This window comes from Megalobrama amblycephala, linkage group LG9 (genome assembly GCF_018812025.1).
Source record: "Megalobrama amblycephala isolate DHTTF-2021 linkage group LG9, ASM1881202v1, whole genome shotgun sequence".
In the NCBI taxonomy this organism is placed as follows: domain Eukaryota; kingdom Metazoa; phylum Chordata; class Actinopteri; order Cypriniformes; family Xenocyprididae; genus Megalobrama; species Megalobrama amblycephala.
The window spans coordinates 25370644-25393059 of record NC_063052.1 but is presented as its reverse complement, the minus strand read 5'-3'; the positions used below and the strand labels follow the sequence as shown (position 1 = coordinate 25393059).

The 22416-nt window shown below is 34.6% G+C and overlaps 1 long non-coding RNA gene across 2 annotated transcripts in view; it reads right to left on the bottom strand.

Moving 5' to 3' along the window:
- LOC125275433 overlaps nucleotides 1-22416 on the bottom strand; it is a 71554-nt gene that overhangs the window by 11299 nt on the left and 37839 nt on the right. Inside the window, exon 3 of one of the 2 annotated variants that reach the window (XR_007186442.1) lies at nucleotides 7265-7382. The exons of the other annotated variant lie outside the window; for it this stretch is intronic. This is a non-coding gene — a long non-coding RNA (uncharacterized LOC125275433). The remainder of the gene's footprint in view (nucleotides 1-7264; nucleotides 7383-22416) is intronic. 2 annotated transcript variants of the gene reach the window in all.

The following is a 22416-nucleotide window of genomic DNA, read 5'->3' as shown; positions in this document are numbered from 1 at the left end:
GTTTGTGTAGGGTGTTTTTGTGCGTCTGTGCGGCCCCCCCTACACAGTGAACGCTGGCAAACAGCTAAAAGCTTCAGCAGAGAGTGCCATATGTGAACAGAACTAAGCCAAAGCAGGGGAGCCATATGCACTTCGACTGCTTTTTTTAGCTAATTATCCCAAAATGTCTGTTTTATAGAACAAATCCGTGAGTTACACTGCAATTACCACATAATGAGCACTCACACACAGAAAATGTAAAAATATCTACAAACAACATAAACAGAGATGCTGACAGAAGATTTTTTGGGGTGAGGGTCTTCTTGTTAGTATGTATGCATTTATTGATTCTTAGTTTTGGAGTTAATTAGATGATCAGATTTCTGAAAGAGTGTAATAAAAAAAATGCTGTAGTGGTGAATGATGGTCAAACGATTTTCACACAGAAATTGCTAGTAAAATTCACAAATAAGACTGAAATAGTATTTTCTTGTAAAACGTATTCCAAGATTGTTGAAAAATGTGTTTTTTTTACAGTATGCGAGCCTGATTACTCAGCTATTCTGGCATTTTATTTTCTCTGTCTGGCTGAAATAATATGATTTTATTTACAAATACCATATGTGTTTACTAATTGCTACGGAAGAGGATTAGGGCCAAGCAATAATAAAAAATAAAACCATCTCGAGATTAAAGTTGTTAAATTTCGAGAAAAAAGTCGAGATAAAATGTTGAGAATAAAGTCATTAAATGACGAGAAAAAACTCGTTAAATTACGAGAAAAAACTTGTTAAATTTAGAGAAAAAGTCGAGATAAAATGTTGAGAATACGAGAAAAAAACTTGTTAAATTTCGAGAAAAAAGTCGAGATAAAATGTTGAGAATAAAGTCATTAAATTGCGAGAAAAAAGTTGTTAAATTACGAGAATAAATTCGTTAAATTACGAGAAAAAAGTCGAGATAAAATGCTGAGAATAAACTCATTAAATTACGAGAAAAAAGTCGTTAAATTACGAGAATAAACTTGTTAAATTACGAGAAAAAAGTTGTTAAATTTAGAGAAAAAAGTCGTTAAATTACGAGAATAAACTTGTTAAATTACGAGAAAAAACTCATTAAATTACGAGAAAAAAGTCGTTAAATTGCGAGAATAAACTTGTTAAATTACGAGAAAAAACTCGTTAAATTTCGAGAAAAAAGTCGAGATAAAATGTTGAGAATAAACTCATTAAATTATGAGTTTGTCAACATTTTATCTCGACTTTTTTCTCAAAATTTAATGACATTTTTCTCATAATTTAACAAGTTTATTCTCGTAAATTTAATGACTTTATTCTCAACATTTTATCTTGACTTTTTTCTCGAAATTTAACGAGTTTTTTCTCGTAATTTAATGAGTTTGTTCTCGTAATTTAATGACTTTATTCTCAACATTTTATCTCGACTTTTTTCTCGAAATTTATTGAGTTTTTTCTTGAAATTTAACAACTTTAATCTTGAGATGGTTTTATTTTTTTATTATTGCTTGGCCCTAATCCTCTTCCGTAGATTGCTATATATTTTATTTAATTATTTATTATAACAAAATGAATTGCCTTAGACATTAAATCCAGCTTGTTGTATTTCTGGTTTCAGGTTTTTTAATCATGTTTTGTCTCTAACCATATATGCATGCACTTATTTTCTATAAAAAAAAAAATCTTCTAAAATATCCTACACAATGCAAGTTTTTATTTATACCAATGTATTCAAAATTAATGTATAAAACAAATCAAATATAAAAAATAGGAAATATTTTAAGGTTTATTTTCTGAATATATAATTGTCATACTATATGGTGTCACAATGAAACCAGATAACTGACTGTCAAAAAACTTTTCAGCAAATTAAAACTTTTGTTTTAAGCCCCAAGTGCACAAATAGGTATAATTTTAAAGCTTAGAAACTCAGCTTTTTAATGCATCCATTTTGTTAAACTCTTAACAAGTGCTGAGTCATCGCTCTAAAATGGAGTGTACCACCCGCCGGCGCCACCTAGCTAAAAAAAATTAATAATCATATTTTTCAAAACTTTGATTAACTCTTAAGTATTGCTGAGTTATTTTCTGAATAATAATTAAAAAAAAAATCATAATTTATAACTTTTTTTTGTACCATGTACTCCAATTATTTAAAGCAGATTCTCATGATTAAAACATCATCTAACATCTACGGAGCCCCTAAAGGGACATGGTGGTAGAAAAAAAAAATGGGAAGGAAGGAAATTTTACTTGGTGGTGGAAAAAAAATTTGGGATGGGAGGAATTTTTTTTTTTTTCAAATCTTTTGCGTTCCCTCGCAAAGATTGCGTTCCCTCGCAAAGATGTTTTGCGTTCCCTCGCAAAGATTGCGTTCCCTCGCAAAGATGTTTTGCGTTCCCTCGCAAAGATGTTTTGCGTTCTCTCGCAAAGATTGCGTTCCCTCGCAAAGATTGCGTTCCCTCGCAAAGATGTTTCGCGTTCCCTCGCAAAGATTGCGTTCCCTCGCAAAGTTATAATCGTTCCCTTGCTGTGAGCTCAGACAAACACATCCTCTTTAATGTCCCGCTGGCTGGCAGTAGTGTTTTAGTTAGTAACATACGTTAATAATGCACACAAATAATGCGCGGCTCATAGAGTTTGAACTTGTTGGACTCAAAAATGAATGCAGTCAGTGCTTATGTCAAGCAGTTCGGTTGGTAATATATTCACAGATTCGAGCTTCCCGGATTAATAACTCGTGAGCTAAACGTTGTTAAAACACAAATGCAGCTACTTCCAATCATAGTAGCCTAGACAACAAGCTACAACAACCCAATTTTCCTCAAATGTGTTTTATAATAAATTGGTCTCTATGAGCAGGCGGCGGAGATACACGCCTGAAGGGACCGTCTGAAAAGTGCAAAACCCGAAACCCTTTTGCTCATTTTATATTACGAAAAATACTCAATAACTTCACTGTAACATACTGTACTGGCACCAAATTCAGTTCATACATCACTGCTCTCCTGCTGGTTATAGGTACTACAACACTTAGTTTGGCAAGTAGCACTTAAAGGCCTTCTTTACACAAATGATGTTGGTACACAGCTTACATACAACAGCTTTTGCATGATAATGGCTTACTGGATTTGATGGCATTACAATTTATTTAATATTTTTACTAATAACAGTTAAGTTATTATTATATTATTTTATTTAATAATTAATAATCATAAACGTTATGCTTTTTTTTTTTTTTTTTTATCAAACTAAGTGTTGGGTTTTGCACTTTTCAGACGGTCCCTTCAGGCGTGTATCTCCGCCGCCTGCTCATAGAGACCAATTTATTATAAAACACATTTGAGGAAAATTGGGTTGTTGTAGCTTGTTGTCTAGGTTACTATGATTGGAAGTAGCTTCATTTGTGTTTTTAACAACGTTTAGCTCACGAGTTACTAATCCGGGAAGCTCGAATCTGTGAATATATTGCCAACTGAACTGCTTGACATAAGCACTGACTGCATTTCTTCATTTTTGAGTCCAACAAGTTCAAACTCTATGAGCCGCGCATTATTTGTGTGCATTATTAACGTATGTTACTAACTGAAACACTACTGTCAGCCAGCGGGACATTAAAGAGGAAGTGTTTGTCCGAGTTCACAGCAAGGGAACGATTATAACTTTGCGAGGGAACGCAAACATCTTTGCGTGGGAACGCAAAACATCTTTGCGAGGGAACGCAATCTTTGCGAGGGAACGCAAAACATCTTTGCGAGGGAACGCAAAACATCTTTGCGAGGGAACGCAAAAGATTTGAAAAAAAAATTCCTCCCATCCCAAATTTTTTTCCACCACCACGTAAAATTTCCTTCCTTTCCTTTTTTTTTTCTACCACCATGTCCCTTTAGGGGCTCCGTAAACATCATCATAATCCAATAAGCCAATAATGATATTGCTCACGAAATTACAACACATAAACCCCACAGGTGCACAGATGCTAACTAAAACTAAAATTTAGCCATCACGTGGCATTTAAGCTTAAAACTTCATGAAACATGCATAGATTATAGAAAATGGCACATCATTACTTACAGTGGATGCTCCCGATTGAAATGAGTCCAAGATCAACATAATCTGACGCGTCGATCACGAGTTACTCCACGTGAAATAACGATTTTAAAAATGCCCATTAGGGGGCGACAAGGGCTAAACAAAAAAGGATACCTTGGTTCCAAATGCTGTAACTTTTTATTTCTTTATGCAATCGCCAAAAATTTTGATCCAGATACAGCACACATTTAGAGGAATATCACCATAAAAAATTGTCCTCCTACCTTATTTCCTTTCTAAATTATTGCATATCAAATATGAAATATATGTCAAATTTCCCTTGGGCAAACTTTTATTTTTTGTATTTATCAGCAGTTTCTCAGCATGAAAATGTCTAAATTTATTTATTTTTTTAAATGTAAAAAGTTTTATTTCAAACGATACCAACCTTTTGACTCTCCGTGCTAGAGTTTTGGAGTTATGAGTCTTTAAAATACCCTCAGGGCTTAAGGGGTTAAAACAATTCACGAAACAGCAAAAATGTAAAAGGATTAACATATTATATATATATATATATATATATTTAGATAGGGCCAACAGACATTGTAATTTACAAATTATATAATATAACATACATTTTATCTTATAGTAAATTTTATAGATATATCCAGGGCCTAAACATCTTTTTGCCACATCTGCCAGTGGCCTGACTTTATCAGCCATTAACATTTTTTACCAGCCATGAAACTTTTGAAATTTATGACACCAACATTTTAGTTACCCATGAAAATTCACAATTCTCTATTCCAATTTCGATACTACAGCTAAAACTACTAGCCTAACTAATATAAATTTTAAATATCATTAAAGACACGTAACAATAGTTTTCAGTTTAGACTTTAGAGACATTGAATTAAAAAAAAAATCTAATTTAAAAATATCACTGGATAGTCTTCACTGTATGAATTAAACATAGAATAATCCTTAAAGTTGAATATTTTTTTAAATTTTATTTGTCCTTTGTTATTCGATTAACATTAAAAACACAGACAGCAGAATAAATATTAGGCTGCTGTCACTTTAAGACCTAATCCACGGATACTGGTACACATCTTTCTCTACTGTTTATGTTCACTCAAGCTGACTATGTTTACTAGGATACTCCTCGAGACAGGCATTTTTTGACTTTTTTTTTGTGTGCGTGTGTGTGCGTGTTTTTGTGACATATCGGGACACACATTTGTATAATGACATGGGTATGACATAGGTATTACAAGGAGTGGGTGACTTATGAGGACATTACCCCATGTCCCCAATTTTCAAAAGGCTTATAAATCATACAGAATGAGTTTTTTAAGAAAGTAAAAATGTGCACAGTTTTCTGTGATGGGTAGGTTTAGGGCGATAGAAAATACGGTTTGTACAGTATAAAAACCATTACGCCTATGGAATGTCCCCACAATTCACAATTCACAGGCGGCTAATTCGTACGACCTCACACACGAATTTGTACATTTTTTTGGTAAATCATACGTATGTTATGAGTTGCCAAATTCGTATGAATTCATATGAATGACCTACCCCTAACCTCGCCCCTAAACCTACCCGTCACTCGGGTTTAGACAAATCGTATGAATTCGCCACCTCATAAAATACGTACGAATTGGTCGTGAGATAGCGTTGGTGCGCACAAAACTTTTTGCGCCTTCTTATATTTAACCCTTAAATGCATGACTGTTTCACCAATCGTTCTTACATATTCAGGTCTTTATCGACCCGGATCTATATCTAACACGGAAGGATCTCTACCTGTCGCGATAATATAAAACTCCTTTGATATTAGAGTAACAATTACAGAAGAATAAAATAAAGCATACTTTGTTACCTTTTGGAGCTTGAAAGGGCTTAGTTTGAGCAGATGTTTTATGCCATCACCACTGTCCTCGTCAGAGCTCATTTCCCAGTAAATTCAGCAAATAATAGGCTAGTTTTATGTTTGATGTCACGAATATGAGCCCATTTGCGATCTCAAATGTATTCTCAAAACTATATAATTTTCAACATCTTCAAAATCAATATTTCGATCGCTAACAGCTTCACCAGATCCATCCAGTAACAGTTACAGTCATATTTGATTGCGTACAATACTTGCTCTGCAGTAAATCGCTAAGACATTTCATGTTTTTCTTATTATTTAGTTTTCTGTCTGAATGAGTCGTCACTTCAGCATTGTGTATCAGACATTGCCACCTTGTGGAATAAAGGTGAATTGCACTTATTCCGTCATCTAAGATTCAATTATTGTTGTGAAGAAAAAATATACGTACACTCATACACAGCTCGGGTCGTTAGCGACCCTATACCAAAATGAATATAAAAATAGGCATTCTTTTATAATTTTATGATTTTTTTCTTGTTATGTTCTTTATAATGAATTGATTGAGGAATACCAAGAAGGTTGATGTCTAACTTTAAAAAATTAATGAGGAGGAGGGTAGTGAATGATGTATATGATGCATTTAAGGGTTAAATATTTAAAAAGAGCTTAAACTCTTGTGATGATGCAGCACTGGCTCATCAACTGTTCAGAGCATCATTCACATTTGTTTAAATTCAGCATTGCATTGTTATATAATTCATAGAAATATTACCGGCCAACTGGCGATTGACACCGTTTCATACACTTGCCAAGGGCCAAAAGTGAAATTGGTGTTGGCGAGTATATGAAACGGTGTCAATCGCCAGTTGGCCGGTAATACTTCTATGAATTATAACAATGCAATGTTGTGAGAACATGAACGTAAACAAATGTGAACAACGCTCAGGACAGTTGATGGTCCCCCAATGCTGCATCGGCACAAGAGTTTAAACCGTGGCAATTTTAGGCTTTGGATATATCCCTTGTGATAACTTCCCTGTGTTATAGTCTCTCTGTATATTGTCTGCTAATGTTTTTTTGGTCTTACAGTATAAACAACCCCGGTGTACCTAATTTATTTTTGTGTACTGTCTGTCCTAAAGTACCTCTCTTGTGACTGGGAAAGAGAAAAGCACCTGCAGTGCTGTTTTCCCCTTGTGTCCTGGCCCTCAGTGTCAGAGACAGGGACAGCAGAGATATAGAGAGACCTCATCAAGCTCTAAGGGCCTCCAATGGAGTAATGGGATGGTTTCTCTTCTGTTCTTTGTGGCTATGTGTGTGTGTGTGTTTGAGAGAGAGGGATAGAGAGAGAGACAACCTGCCACATGTGCTGTTGTGCTGTAATACAGCCGTGCTGTGGACATGAGCCTCCTGGTGGAGCTCCGCCTGAGGGCCTACAGGTGGGTCAATTCATCAGTGGGCTGGAGGGGGAGGTGCTGCAGGGAGAGAAAGTTCAGCTTCGGCCAATCAGAAACAGAGGCATTAGGATCAATGCTATCCATTAAAGAGCACACTGACCTTCCAGTCACACTGCAACCTCAGTGTGTGGGTTTCCTAGGGAATAAATTCTGATCTTTTAATTATGCTCTGTCCTCAGTTCAGCCTCACCTACATATCAGATTTTGTGGGTGATTAAATAATTTTCATTTTTGTGAGCACGAGGGGTCCGTGGGAATTTATCTCGCACAGATTTCACATCATCACGCTGCTGTCCTCAGATCACCCTGAAGATTTTTGGAACATTGTTTTTTACATATTTAAACATAAAAATTCCTACTCAAGCCACGCAGATACTGACGTCATCTCTATGAGTTTCTCTGACACATTTAGGTTTTAGAAAGGAGTTAGAGCCATGGTTTTGCATTAAAGGAATAGTTCGCCCAGAAATTAAAATTCTGTCATCATTTACTCACCATCAAGTTGTTCTAAACCTGTATGAATTTCTTTTTTCTGCTGAACACAAAAGTAGACATTTAAAGATGTTGGTAACCAAACCAAAGTTTATGGGCCCCATTGACTTCCATAGTATTTTTTTATTTTTATTTTTACTATGGAAGTCAATGGGGCCCATCAACTGTTTGGTTACCAACATCCTTAAATGTCTGCGTTTGTGTTCAGCAGAAAAAAATAATAATAATAGAGGTTTGGAACAACTTGAGGATAAGTAAATGATGACAGACTTTTCATTTTTGGTGAACAGTCCCTTTAATCTCCAGCATTTAAAGTCAATATTAAGTAACATTAATAACCATTTTCAATTGAATAAAACTGATTTAGAAGCATATATATATATATATATATATATATATATATATATATATATATATATATATATATATATATATAGCATTTATAGGACAGATCTAATATATAAAACATTCAACACAACTTGTACACAACTTTAAGTAGATTTTTAATTTGAAAGAAATGAGTACTTTTATTCAGCAAGTAAGCATTAAATTGATCAGCAAAGGTACAGCAAAACATTTATAATGTTACAGAATATTTCTATTTTCAAATAAATGCTGTTCCTTTGAACTTTCTATTTATCAAACTTCTTGAAAAAATAATTTATCAAACAGAACACCTTGATAAAGTCAATATTGATTTTTTTTTTTTTTTTTTTGACCACTGACATACATATACACAAACAAGTACACATAAAGGGAACAAAGGAAGGGGAAAAAAACACTGATAATAATGAGAAATGTTACTTAAACAGCAAATCAGCATATTCGAATGATTTATGTTATGTTTTTACTATATTTTTATTCAAGTATTTTTTAACAAATGTCCAAATTGTTTTCAGTTGTTATTCAGAATATATATATATATATATATATATATATATATATATATATACACATATACACACACACACACACACACACAGTAAAAAATGACTGTGATTTTAACGGTAAAATACTGTAAAAATGTTACAGTGAAAAACAGTTTACAGAAAGTTTCTGTACTATATACGGTGAATAACTGTAATAGATTTAAGGGTACAGTTAATGTAATTGTATGGTAAAATACTGTTAAATTTACAGTTTTTGAAAGTGAAAAATCAAGTAATTTTTAATTTTAGTAAAAAACCGTAAATTGACATTTCCACAATTCCCTGTGTGACACTTCACATTTGATGTATTTTCACTGAAATAACTGTTTCTTCTTAGTTTTTTTCTAATCAGTTATGTACATTAGGGATTTATGTTACACCTAATGTTGTTAAATGAATGTTTATTGCATTTTTACATTAAAAATGCAACAGTGTTACAATGATGGTGTTTGTGTGAATGACACTGTGTACCTTCTATATATTAGTATTGTCCTTCTCAGCTTGTGGAAAAGCTGCTTGTGATGAGCTTCGATTCATCATGTGACTCATCACCACAGTGTTTGGTGGTTGTCAGTGTATTATAAAGGTACAAAACAGATATTAGTACTTCAATAGGTTGGTAAATACATTGAAATACATATTTTTACCGTAAACTTTACAGGGAATTTTTTGTACAGTATATATATATATATATATATATATATATATATATATATATATATATATATATATATATATATATATATATGTCTGACAAAAGTCTATACAAAAAAGATAGTCCTGTAATGAGAGTCCGCTGATAATCTGAATCATTGTAAGCCCCTTTTAGCAGATCTTGTGTGATCTATGTGAGCTTTCAATAGTGAAACAACCGCTTCAGTCATGCTGCAGGCCAGTACCACCCCTCCAAACACACACACACACACACACACACACCACTCTCCAGCTCGCATGTCCTTAACAATCTGAAGAGCCTTTTGACAGCTGCAATTAAGCATGTTAATTAGAGGCACAGCACAAAGAATAATATTTACTGTGATTGGGTGTCCTTCGACGCCTCGCCAAATCAGATCTGAGGGAGCTCATTGTCTACAAATGCAGTCCCCCCCCCAACCCCCCGTCCCACCCTCATATTGTACATGACACCTTACAGCCACTGCGTGTATTTCGTATTTCTTTTGCAGTATGCCAAAGCTTAAGAGGGGAAAAATGCTTTTAAGGCATGCGAGGATTAACCGTCTCTTGTGAAATAATAAGGCATCTCTGAGAGCGGGCGAATATCTGAGGAACCATTTCCTCTTGCTTTTGTAAGCTGAACTTTACATCAAAGTGCTTGATTAATTACTGATAAGGGACTAATAAAATATTAATGCATTTTGTAATTAATGGGACCTCAGAGCCGCATGTCCTAGTACCCCCAGCTAAGTGTCTTTTTTTGAAAATAAGTTGTATTCCTTTTTTTCTGTGTCTCTTAGCTGTCTAACGCCTCTGCATTTTCTTTATATCTTCTTTTTTTTTGTTACTGGAAATGATTCATAATTAAACGTTTATCCAGGAGGAGCATAAACAAAGCGAAATGTAGATTTCCCTGAAATGAAAGAAATAAGACATGTTCTTTTTTTTTTGTTCAGTGACTTTGAAAGTATCGAGTCTGGAGGGCCTAGACTGATGGTCACGCCATTTCTTTTTCATTTGCTGTGGGCTAATGGAGAGAATTTTATAAGCCACCATACTGCATCTCACCACTGGTAACCTCATTTCAAGTGTTGTCAATAATGTCCTTGTGCTTCATTAAGAGACAATGACAACCATCCTCTTTAAAAAGGATGATTCTGACTTTGAAAAACTGTGTCTCAAAATGTGGGTTAGGCTTCAAATAACACGGCGCATACTAAAATTATCACCCTACGTGATTCGTGTCATTCTGCGTTCCTAATGAAAAGATTTTTCTGTTTATAAAGAATATGGACAGCCATGACTAAACTGAATGAATATAATTCGTCTCACCAGAATCACGTATTCAGTGGATTGGTCTTGAATCAAACAAATTAATACTTTGTTATAATTGTGATTTAAAAAAAAAAAAAAAAACTAAGTAAATTCCATCAAATAAATCTGATCCCTCTGTGTCAAATAAATAATTAAATAAATATTGCTGCATTAAAATTGGTCTGATGCATATTCATGTTTGCTTATCAGCAAACCATTTTGTATTTCAGACAGACCCAGTGTTATTTTAGTATTATTATTATAGTTTTTTTATTAATATATTTTTGATTAGCTTTTATATTTTCAGATTTCATTTTAATTTTAGTTTAATTTTTACTAATTTTGTTATGTGCGTTTATAATTTTTAAGTTTGTTTTTTACTATTTATTTTTCATTTATTTTTATTTCAATTTTAGTTTACTTATTTCCAGTAAGTAACTTAAAACTCAAAAATGTTGCCAAGACAACATTTTTAATTTTCATTTAGTTTTTCATCAAATATTTATATTTTATTTCAGTTTTATTTCAATTAAACATGTTTTAATAGTCTTTTAGCTAACAATAATAACGGTTGACATACCTTTTGTCTGTTTTGTTTAAATACTTTAATAGGTTTTTTTGGCTTTGTTGTTGCTTTGAATGTTTTTGTTCGTTTGTTTGTTTGTTTTGCTTTTGTTGTGTTTTGCTTTGTTTTGTGTTTTTTATGTGTTCCTTTGAACTTTCTTCAAACACTTCAAACACTCAAACTTATCAAACAATCTTGAAAAAAAATTTATAAAGCAAAACAACTGTTTCCAACATTGATAATATTGAGAAATGTCACTTGAGCAGCAAATCAGCATATTCAAATGATTTCTGTTTTTACTGTATTTTATTCAAATATTTTTAACATGTCCAAATAGTTGTTTTCAGTTGTTATTCAGAATATATTTTTATTGAACTGTACATATTAATTTTATTAATTTCAGCTTTATTTCAATTAAACATGTTTTAATAGTCATTTAGCTAACAATAATAATGGTCTGGTTTTTTTTGTCTGTTTTGTTTAATTTGTTTTTTTGGCTTTGTTTTTGCGTTGAATGTTTTTGTTTGTTTGGTTTTTTTTTTGCTTTGCTTTCTTTTTTTTATGAATCAGACAAGATTCAGCTTGTAAAAAACAATGTTCCAAAAAAAAAAAAAAAATAATATATATATATATATATATATATATATATATATATATATATATATATATATATATATATATATATATATATATATATGAGTCTTAACATCTAATAATATTTCAGCAAACAACTCACTTTCATTTCATATTTAGCTCCGGCTCACACTAAACTCCACCTAGCCCGTGGCTCGGACTCTGCATGCAAAACCAGCCAACATTCCCTATTCTCCTTCCTGAAGTATATCAAACGCATTGCACAATAAAAACTATACACATTTGTTTTGTTGACACAAAGCAATCCACAAATATCAATATACACAAAAGCCTGTATAAAAATGCACGATACGGATCAATTTGGCTGAGATTAGAAATCTGAAATGTACAAGTGACAAATGACGGAGAGGTATTATCGGAACGGCGCAAAGCAGACGTGCTCGGCGAAGTCTCTCCCTGCTCTTATCTGGAATTGAGGGTGTGTTTTAAGCATGGCCTCATTACTGTCTGATGGGTTCAGTGACAAAGCTAATACAAAGCTTTTTCATACAGACCAAACGCATCCCTGTGAAATTAGGCCCCGGTGCAAATCGTGCGAATGTGTGTGTGTGTATCACAGAGACAGAGACAGAGAGATTGAGAACATGTGCACTTGTGAGTGTGTATCTGCGTGCGTTCGTGTGTGTGCATGTGCTGGTGTGTTGCAATATGATAAATGTGTTCCACCCCATAATCTATGTGTTTCAAAATATGATGTATGTGAGTATGAACTTTGAATTATTTCCTAAACAGAGGGCCATAAATCTTGTAACTTTGGTGAAGAGTGTGCGTTCTCTCTCTCTCTCTCCCTCTCTCTGTCTCTCTCTCTTTCTCTCTCTCTCTCTTTATATGAATAATGCAGTCGAGACTGGCCAGCTGCTTAGAGTTACAGAGTGAGACTGACTGCTGATGGGAAACAAACGGCTCTTTCCTGCTCTAAAGGTGGAAAAAAAAAAAGATACACTGGGTGGCAGATCAGACTGTCTGAGATGTTTTGCTTTCACCCGGCACCAAGGTCACGTCAGGCAGCAATCCTTTAACACAATGAGTGTGTGAGAGTGTGCGCGTGACCTTGGGACTGACGTAGGTGTATTTATGTTCAGTAACCCACCCTAAATGACATAAAGCCATGTAAGCAGACCTGGCCCGAATACACCTGTGATGTTAAGAGGCTGTTATGCTGCATAATATGGGCCAAATTCTAACGCATGTATACATTGCAGGGAATGCAATCCCATAATGCATCGCAAAAAGCTTGGTAAAAAAAAATAATGATGAAATAATGATGAATTTATTGGAAAGTATCAATTAAACAGTTTGGATTAACGGCTTTTAACGGGTCTGTTGGGAGAGCATCAAAATAAAGTGTTATCAAATAGTATACAGTCTACGAATACTCTAATGACTTGTAGTTGATATGTAGTTGCAAAGTTACTAATAGTTAGTAGAATGTCTAAAGTGGACTATCGAAACAAAGCTTTACCCGAACTTGCTTTGATTTGACCCCAAACCTGATTTGCTAAGTAATCAGCATTGCCAATACATGCGAGTCACATGATGAATTAAAGCTCATCACAAGCAGCTTTTCCAAAAGCTGAGAAGGACAATACTAATATATAGAAGGTACACACAGTGTCAATAAACATTAAACAACATTAGATGTAACATAAATCCCTAATGTACATAACTGATTAGATTAAACTAAGAAAAACTAAGAATAAACAGTTATTGCAATGAAAATACATCAAATGTGAAGTGTCATGCAGGGAATTGTACAGTTTTTCACTGTAAATTATACAATGACTTCCAAAAACTGTAAAATTTAATGGTATTTTACTGTAAAATTAAATCAAATGTACCATTAGATTACAGTTACAGTTATTCATCGTATATAGTATGGAAACTTTCTGTAAACCAATTAACTGTTTTTCACCATAGCATTTTTACAGTCTTTTACCGTTAAAATCACGATCATTTTTTACAGTGTAAACCTTTAAATTATATGGTTTTGAACTGTAAAATAATGTGCTGTCCCATAAAACCTAAAATGTTGCTTCCTTATTTTTTATGGTAAAGTTCTTTTACCGTTTTTTTAACATAAATTTTACGGGTATTTTTTTTACAGTGTGTGATTTTCTTCCTGATATTTTTTGTGTTTCGACGCAAATCAGTAAAATTCATATTCATGTGTTGCCACACGGAGTTCTGAAAAAAAAGAGTTAAATTATTATTTAATTATTATTATATTATACTATATATATAATTATTTAGTATGGATGCATTAACTGATCAAAAATGAAGGTAAAAATTCAAACAAATGTTGTTCTTTTGAATTTTCATCAAAGGATCCTGAATAACTGGATCATTGTTTCCACAAAAACATTAAGTAGCCAAGTGGTTTTTTAATATTAATAGCCATAAGTAATCTTACTTGGGCACCAAATCAGCTGAAGGATTTCTGAAGGATCATGTAACACTGAATTTTAAAATATTAAAATAGAAAACAGTTATTTTAAATTGTAATAATATTTAACAATATTACATATTTTACTGTATTTTAATTAATTAAATGCAGCCTTGTTGAGCATGAGGGATTTGTTTCAAAAACATTTTAAAAATCATACCGACACCAAACTTGAATGGTAGTAAATATATACTTATTAATTCATATATATATTCAAACAGTCACCTTCATTTCATTCCAACCCCACATTATAAGTTTAACAGTGAATAATGCAATAATTTTTTACCTGCTCCTCACTCATTTTTGGATTTTTGACAGTATAAATCACCATCTACTTTCCTTGTATGGAAAAGAGCATTTTGGGCAACTTCTCCATTAGTGTTTCACAGAAGATAATACGATATAAGTGTTTGTAAATAATGACCGAATTTTCATTTTTGGGTGAACTATTCCTTTAATCTTTCTTTTGCTGCACTCAGAGAGAGACTGAACAGTCCTGTGGCCCGTTTTGTTTGCGCATAACAGTGTGATAACTGTCAATTGAGATAAATATTTAGGTTAAGCATATTTCAGTGGAACTAGAGGAGGGGTTGCGTTAAAGGTTTGGGCCAGATCTAGTGAAAGCATCTTCAGAACACCCTTAAAACCAAATAAAGCCACTTTTGCGTGGCGGGGTGAGTTTAACACCTCCCTTATGCAATATTAAACGTACGTGTGTGTTGATTTAAAATGAGTCTGGAAGTGAATGAGGGCGAGTGTGTGTGCGTGTGTGTGATCAAACCAGGACGCTCCTGACTTCGCCCTTGTCAACATTCTCTCCTGTCCACCATCATTCATCCCCCCCCCCTCCACCCCCCCGGACTGAACCCAAAGAGACCAGCGCAGGCCAGTGCAACTCAGCACATTCCTCCCTCATGAATTTTAATTAAACACGCTGCCTTCCTTTCACTCACTCCCCAAAATAAATGGTCGGAAAATATAAGACATCTGCCCGGGATATATCATTTACATTTCTCTGACGATAAATCACCGGCCGCTGTTTCAGATATCAATTAGATGAGTCGCATTGATTGAATAAATTCAAACTGTCTCGGGCGGCCAGGATGTATGAGGGAGGCCTGCGAGGGGTGTGGCTGTCTTTCCACGGAGGGGAGGGAAACTCTGTGTTTGATCTGATTAAGTACTTTTAAATCACATGCACACGCACACACACAAACATATACACAGACAGATTGCATTGGACCTCATTTTTTACAACGGTCACAGCTGTTCCTATCCAATCAGAGGCATCAGAGGCACTTCCTGTCAAAGATCTGGTTTGAAAAGAATCAAAACCTCACTCCAATATTTCAGTAGGGACTACGGCTGTCAATAGATTCAAATGTTTCATTGAATAAAATATATTGCACAATTTAAAAAGTAATAATAATAATAATAATAATATGTTTTATTTATTTAGCGCCTTTCAGGAACCCAAGGACGCTTTACAGTAAGTTGCTATATAATATGAATACATATAAGTATACTGTCAGTATACAACATGTAATCAACCAGATAGAACAGACAAAGAAGGTTAATCTACATTAAACTTACAAAAAACAAGCATAGTGCTGGAAAGTTGAGACAGACAATCAATTAACAAAACATAAGGTGAATAAGTGTGTTTTGAGGGCAGTTTTAAAGGTCTGAAAAGAAGAGATATCACGAAGGTCTTGTGGTAGTTTGTTCCAGAGCTTAGAAGCTGATATGCTGAAAGCCCTACCACCCACACTAGATAGACAGAACTTGGGTACTGCAAGCAAGTTTTCAGAGCTCGATCTCAGAGCACGGGCAGGGACATGGGGATAATCATTTCGCAGAGATAGGAAGGTGCTAAACCATGACGAGCCTTAAAAACTAGAGTAAGAATCTTAAACTGGATGCGATAACTAACAGGGAGCCAATGTAGTTGCTGTAAGACAGGGGTGATGTGAGCTGAGTTTTTGGTAAAAGTGAGGACCCAAGCAGCTGAATTCTGAACGATTTATGACTTTTTTGGGTAGACCATAAAGCAAGGAGTTACAATAATCAAGACGTGAAGTTATAAAAGCGTGAATAACAGTTTCTGCATCTTTGAGATTTAGTGAGGGTCTTAAACGGACAATGTTGCGAAGATGGAAAAAACAGGACTTGACAAGCTGATTGATGTGGAGTTCAAAACTTAGCCTAGAATCGAACAACACACCCAGGTTTCGTATAGTGAAAGAGGGTTGACCCAGAACACCGACAATGTTAAAGGTGCCCTCGAATGAAAAATTTAATTTATCTTGGCATAGTCAAATAACAAGAGTTCAGTACATGGAAATTACATACAGTGAGTCTCAAACTCCATTGTTTCCTCCTTCTTATATAAATCTCATTTGTTTAAAAGACCTCCGAAGAACAGGCGAATCTCAACATAACACCGACTGTTACGTAACAGTCGGGGTGTACGCCCCAATATTTGCATATGCCAGCCCATGTTCCCAACATTATGAAAGGCATTAGACAAGGGCAGAACGTCTGGATCTGTGCAGAGCTGAATAAACAGACTAGGTAAGCAAGCAAGAACAATAGCGAAAAATGGCAGATGGAGCAATAATAACTGACATGATCCATGATATCATGATATTTTTAGTGATATTTGTAAATTGTCTTTCTAAATGTTTCGTTAGCATGTTGCTAATGTACTGTTAAATGAGGTTAAAGTTACCATCGTTTCTTACTGTATTCACGGAGACAAGAGCCGTCGCTATTTTCATTATTAAACACTTGCAGTCTGTATAATTCATAAACACAACTTCATTCTTTATAAATCTCTCCAACAGTGTAGCATTAGCCGTTAGCCACGGAGCATAGCCTCAAATTCATTCAGAATCAAATGTAAACAATATAACAGTATACAATACTCACATAATCCGACGCATGCATGCCGCATGCATGACGAACACTTTGTAAAGATTCATTTGAGCGTTATATTAGCTGTGTAAGCTTTGTTTATGCACTGTTCAAGGCAAGCCCGAGCTCCATGGGCGTGGAGCACGAGAATTAAAGGGCCAGTAGCCCTGAATCGGCTCATTTATAATGATGCCCCAAAATAGGCAGTTAAAAAAAATGAATTAAAAAAAATCTATGGGGTATTTTGAGCTGAAACTTCACAGACACATTCAGGGGACACCATAGACTTATATTACATCTTTTTAAAAAAAGTTCTAGGGCACCTTTAACAGAAAAATCGTGTTGGGTGAGATCAAGGGATTTAGGGGCTACTAGCAGAATTTCAGTTTTTTCCATATTCAACATTAAGTAGTTTTGAGCCATCCATATTTTGAGATCGTGTAAGCAAGATGTTAAGGAATGGGGAAGGAAAAACAGAGTTAGGTTGTACAGTGAAATAAATTTGTGTGTCGTCAGCATAACCGTGAAAATTAAAGCCATGGTGCTGGATGATCTGACCTAGAGGAAGTGTGTAGATTAAGAATAAAAGTGGACCAAGGATAGAGGCACTCCATGGGAGAAGGTGACAGAATGAGAATTTAATTTGTCAGTGCTAATGAACTGTTGCCTGTCTGTGAGATATGAATTTAGCCATTGTAAAGCCGTTTCTGAAATGCCGATTGCAGACAATCGGGACAAAAGTACCAATATTTGCAAGAACCCAAATGTAGATTAAATCAAGAAAAGGATTAAATAGACATAAAAGTCTGTGTATATTGTTTTATGCATGTATTTTGAATGTGTGACTAAATTCGTTAAAGGATTAGTTCACTTTCAAATAAAAATTAGCCCAAGCTTTACTCACCCTCAAGTCATCCTAGGTGAATATGACTTTCTTCTTTCTGATGAACACAATCGGAGATATTTTAATAAATATCCTGACACATCCAAGCTTTATAATGGCAGTGAGCGGGTTCAACGAGTATGAGCTGAAGAAAGTGCATCCATCCACTTGAGGGTGAGTAAAGCTTGGGGTAATTTTCTTTTGAAAGTGAACTAATCCTTTAAAGGGATAGTTCTCCCAAAAATGAGGATTTTTGGCATCATTTACTCAACCTCAGGTTGTTCCAAACCTGTATACATTTCTTTGTTCTGTTGAACACAAAGGATGTGAATTTGATTTTGAAGAATGTGGGAAAATGAACAGTTCTGGTGGAACAGTTCTTCTTCAGTGTTTAGCAGAACAAAGAAATGTATACAGGTTTGGAACAATTTGAGGGTGAGTAAATGATGACAGAATTTTAATTTTTTGGTGAACTATCCCTTTAACTTGTTTAATTACACTACCATTCATACCGTTTACCTTTTTTTTTTTTCTTTTTTTTTTTTTTGAAAGAAGTCACTTATGTTCACCAATACTGCATTTATTTGATTAAAAATAGTAATATTGTGAAATATTAGTACAAGAACTGTTTTATATTTTAATTCCTGTGATGGCAAAGCTTAATTTTAAGATCCATGATATAGTTACATTCTACACTGTCAGAAAGTGAAAAATGAAAGAAATGTACTGAGGAGAGAGAAAGGAGAACAATGGAACATGATGCAGTCCAGACTTCAAACCTGCATCCATGGGATTACTAAAAGAAGGGTCCAAAACTAACACCATCCAAGTGCCAAACGCAAGTAAAAATTGGCTTTAGTGAGTAAATAAATAAAACTCTTCAGCTGGCTGGTAACTTTATTACAAAGTGCAACATAATACGTGCTCTAACTGTAAGAATGATTATCTGACTCTAGCTGTAGGAAGTTACAGGAGCTATTCAAATCAAAGACATACTGTCTGCTAAAGAAAGCATTTGTCACATGTCTTCTAACTTTTACCTCAGTGGAAAATTCACCATCATAAGTTCATCAAGCATGCCTAAATGTTTTTTTCCCCTCAGAATGCCATGTGGCAACACATATGCTGAATATTCCTTGCGTTAGGCAACCAACACAATACTCTCAGAAACAAAATCACAATGTATTGTGGCACTGTTGATTTTATGCTTTGTGGCAGGGCTCAAATCCAAGCAAATTTGATGTAATTACTCACTAGGAATATAAATGTGTGTGATATGGGTTTTTAAGGGGTATTTATAATTGGTTGAAGCTTTACATTTCACTGTAACATTGCATGTTGTGTATGTGTGTTACTACTGGTGAGCTGTATAGTCCCAGAAGTGAAGTGCTGGCTTGCTGGAACCATTCATTATTGCTATAGCTGCTCGTGTTGTTTGTTACTGTTCACCATCACTGTGTGACTTTGTAGCCATCTTAATACAATTTGTGTCAGACCTCATATTACCTCCATATCTCAAATGTGATGCTTTGAGTGGCACATTGACATGATAACAAAATATATACACTACCGTTCAAAAGGGGTCAGTAAGATATTGACTATTTTTTTGAAAAGTAATTAATTTTATTCAGCAAAGATGTGCTAAAAGATAAAAAGAGACATTTATAACAAAAGAGAATTTAATATTCAACATAATATACATGAATATAATATACAGTATATTCAAATTAACGCTGTTCTTTTGAAATTTCTATACAAGAAAACCTAAAAAATTATCACAGTTTCCACAAAAACTGTTTTGATCACTGATAATAATAAGAAGAGAAAGAAGAATTGTTTCTTGAACACCAAATAAGCATATTAAAATGATTTCTAAAGGATCATGTGACACTGAAGACTATGAAGAGTAATGATGCTGAAATCAGCTTTGTCATCACAGGAATAAATTACATTTTAAAATTGGTTACATTAGAAAACTTATTTTAAATTATTAAAATATTTCACAGTATTACTGTTTATTACTGTATTTTTTTATCAAATTAAATGTAGCCTTGGTGAGCATCTTTCAAAAACATTAAACATTATAAAAAGCTTCCAGCTACTTTTGAACTATAGTATAATTATGTATCAAATAATACAAACTGCAGCCTTATGGCTTAAAATATTAACAGCTGGTTGTTATTTTTTTACAATTCACCCACCATTATGTGGTGAAGCAAAGTTATCTATCCATTTAGTTCCACTGAGGTCAGGATTCAGTTCTGATTCCACCCCTTTTCATGTTATCAGGTCAGTGGGGACTGTGGAGGTAACAGCCAGGTGCTTATTGCCTTATATCTGATGAAACGACAGAAGTCACTACTCCATCTTGGACTAATTGAGTCTCTGACACTGTAATCTGAACAACTCTCACCCCAGACAAACACACCGGCTAATTAACAGAAGCTTCATTAGGATAGAAAGAATAAAGTAGAAAGAGGACAGCACTGAATGAGATCCCTTAAGTGATTAACAAACAGGGCAAATCAGCACAAGCCATGATACCCATCACTTACTAAATAGGACACAAGACAACTGTTAAGTTTAGGACTTTGGTCCAGTTCGCTCATTTAAGGAGGATTTATGCTGCATTATATACTAGGTTGGATATGAGTAGTGGTTCAACGGATCACAAAACTCACGGTTCGGATCATATCACAGTTATTAAGTCACGGATCGGATCATTTTTCAGATCAGCAAAAAAAAACAAAAAAATTGGGGGGTGGGGGGTACCTTTGCATTTATTACTTAGCCCACTTTAACTACTCTGATACCACAGCAGAAACTACTATAGCCTAACTAATACATTATTAAAGGCAAGTGAACAGACTGTAAAAAGAACAAATACTGTACACCAATTACAAGCACAGATAAATACAACATAAAGTTACAAATAAAGTATAAGGTCTAACTTTTCGTGTACAGAAATGTAGTAATTAAATGTAAAATGACCCTGTTCACTTTATAAATTTAATATAGATTCATCTTTGTTAAAGCTGTGTCTTCTTGTTTGATTTACATGACAGACAATAGCAGGTATTTATAGGTTGCTGTCACTTTAAGAGTAAGACTCCATGCACGCTCACATCCGATAGATACACATCCGAATTCTCACCTCGTTCAATTAAGACATTAACCGAATGTGTTTACCAGAATACTTGCGAAAGGGTTATTTTGACTGACATAATGCGTGCATGTGTCCATCCAAGTTCATTGAGGACACGAAAGAGAAATCAATTTGGAGTTCGCAAGCGATCTGAAACGCACCTCTCTCTGTGTGTGTGTGTGTGTGTGTGTGTGTGTGTGCCCGCGCGAGCATTGTGCGTTTGTGCGTATCGATAACAGTGCTGCGTGCGATACCGAAATAAATCCTCTTTTGCCCCTTCTAGCGCTGGAATGGTTTTATATCAATTTAATGTGTAAACTAGCCAGACAAAACACGTGCAAATGCCAACTTTTCACTCTATTGCGGTTAAACTTGCAATTGATCCGCGAATCACATGCGTCCCGAACCGTGGGGCTTGGTCCGTATGGGTCACGGATCAATAACGATCCATTTAACCACTAGATATGAGATATTTCTACCTGATGTCGCGACCACAGACCAGGTGGCATGCTGCTCGGAAAATGATGTATTTTGAAAGAAACAGAATTACATTTGTTTCACATTTGTACAGTTGAGAGAAGATCATTTATTTTATATTTAGCACATCTGTTCTAAATAAAAATACAGATTATATTGTAATGAAATGTAGAAACTTTGATTTATTGGTTAATATTAATTGCTTAAAGAGACCTATAATGCCCCTTTTACAAGATGTAATATAAGTCTCTGTTGTCCCCAGAATGTGTCTGTGAAGTTTCAGCTCAAAATACCCCACAGATCATATATTATAGCTTGTCAAATTTGCCCCTATTTGGGTGTTGGCAAAAACACGCCGTTTTTGTGTGTGTCCCTTTAAATGCAAATGAGCTGCTCCCACCCGCTTTCCAAAAGAGGGCGGAGCTTTAACAGCTCACGTTTCGGTTGCACAATAACAACAAAGCTAGAGAATCTTACACAGCCAAAATGACGTTGTCAGTAACGATGTTCAGCCTTACATTATTCAAACTGGAGTCGGACACTGATGGAGAGACTCAGG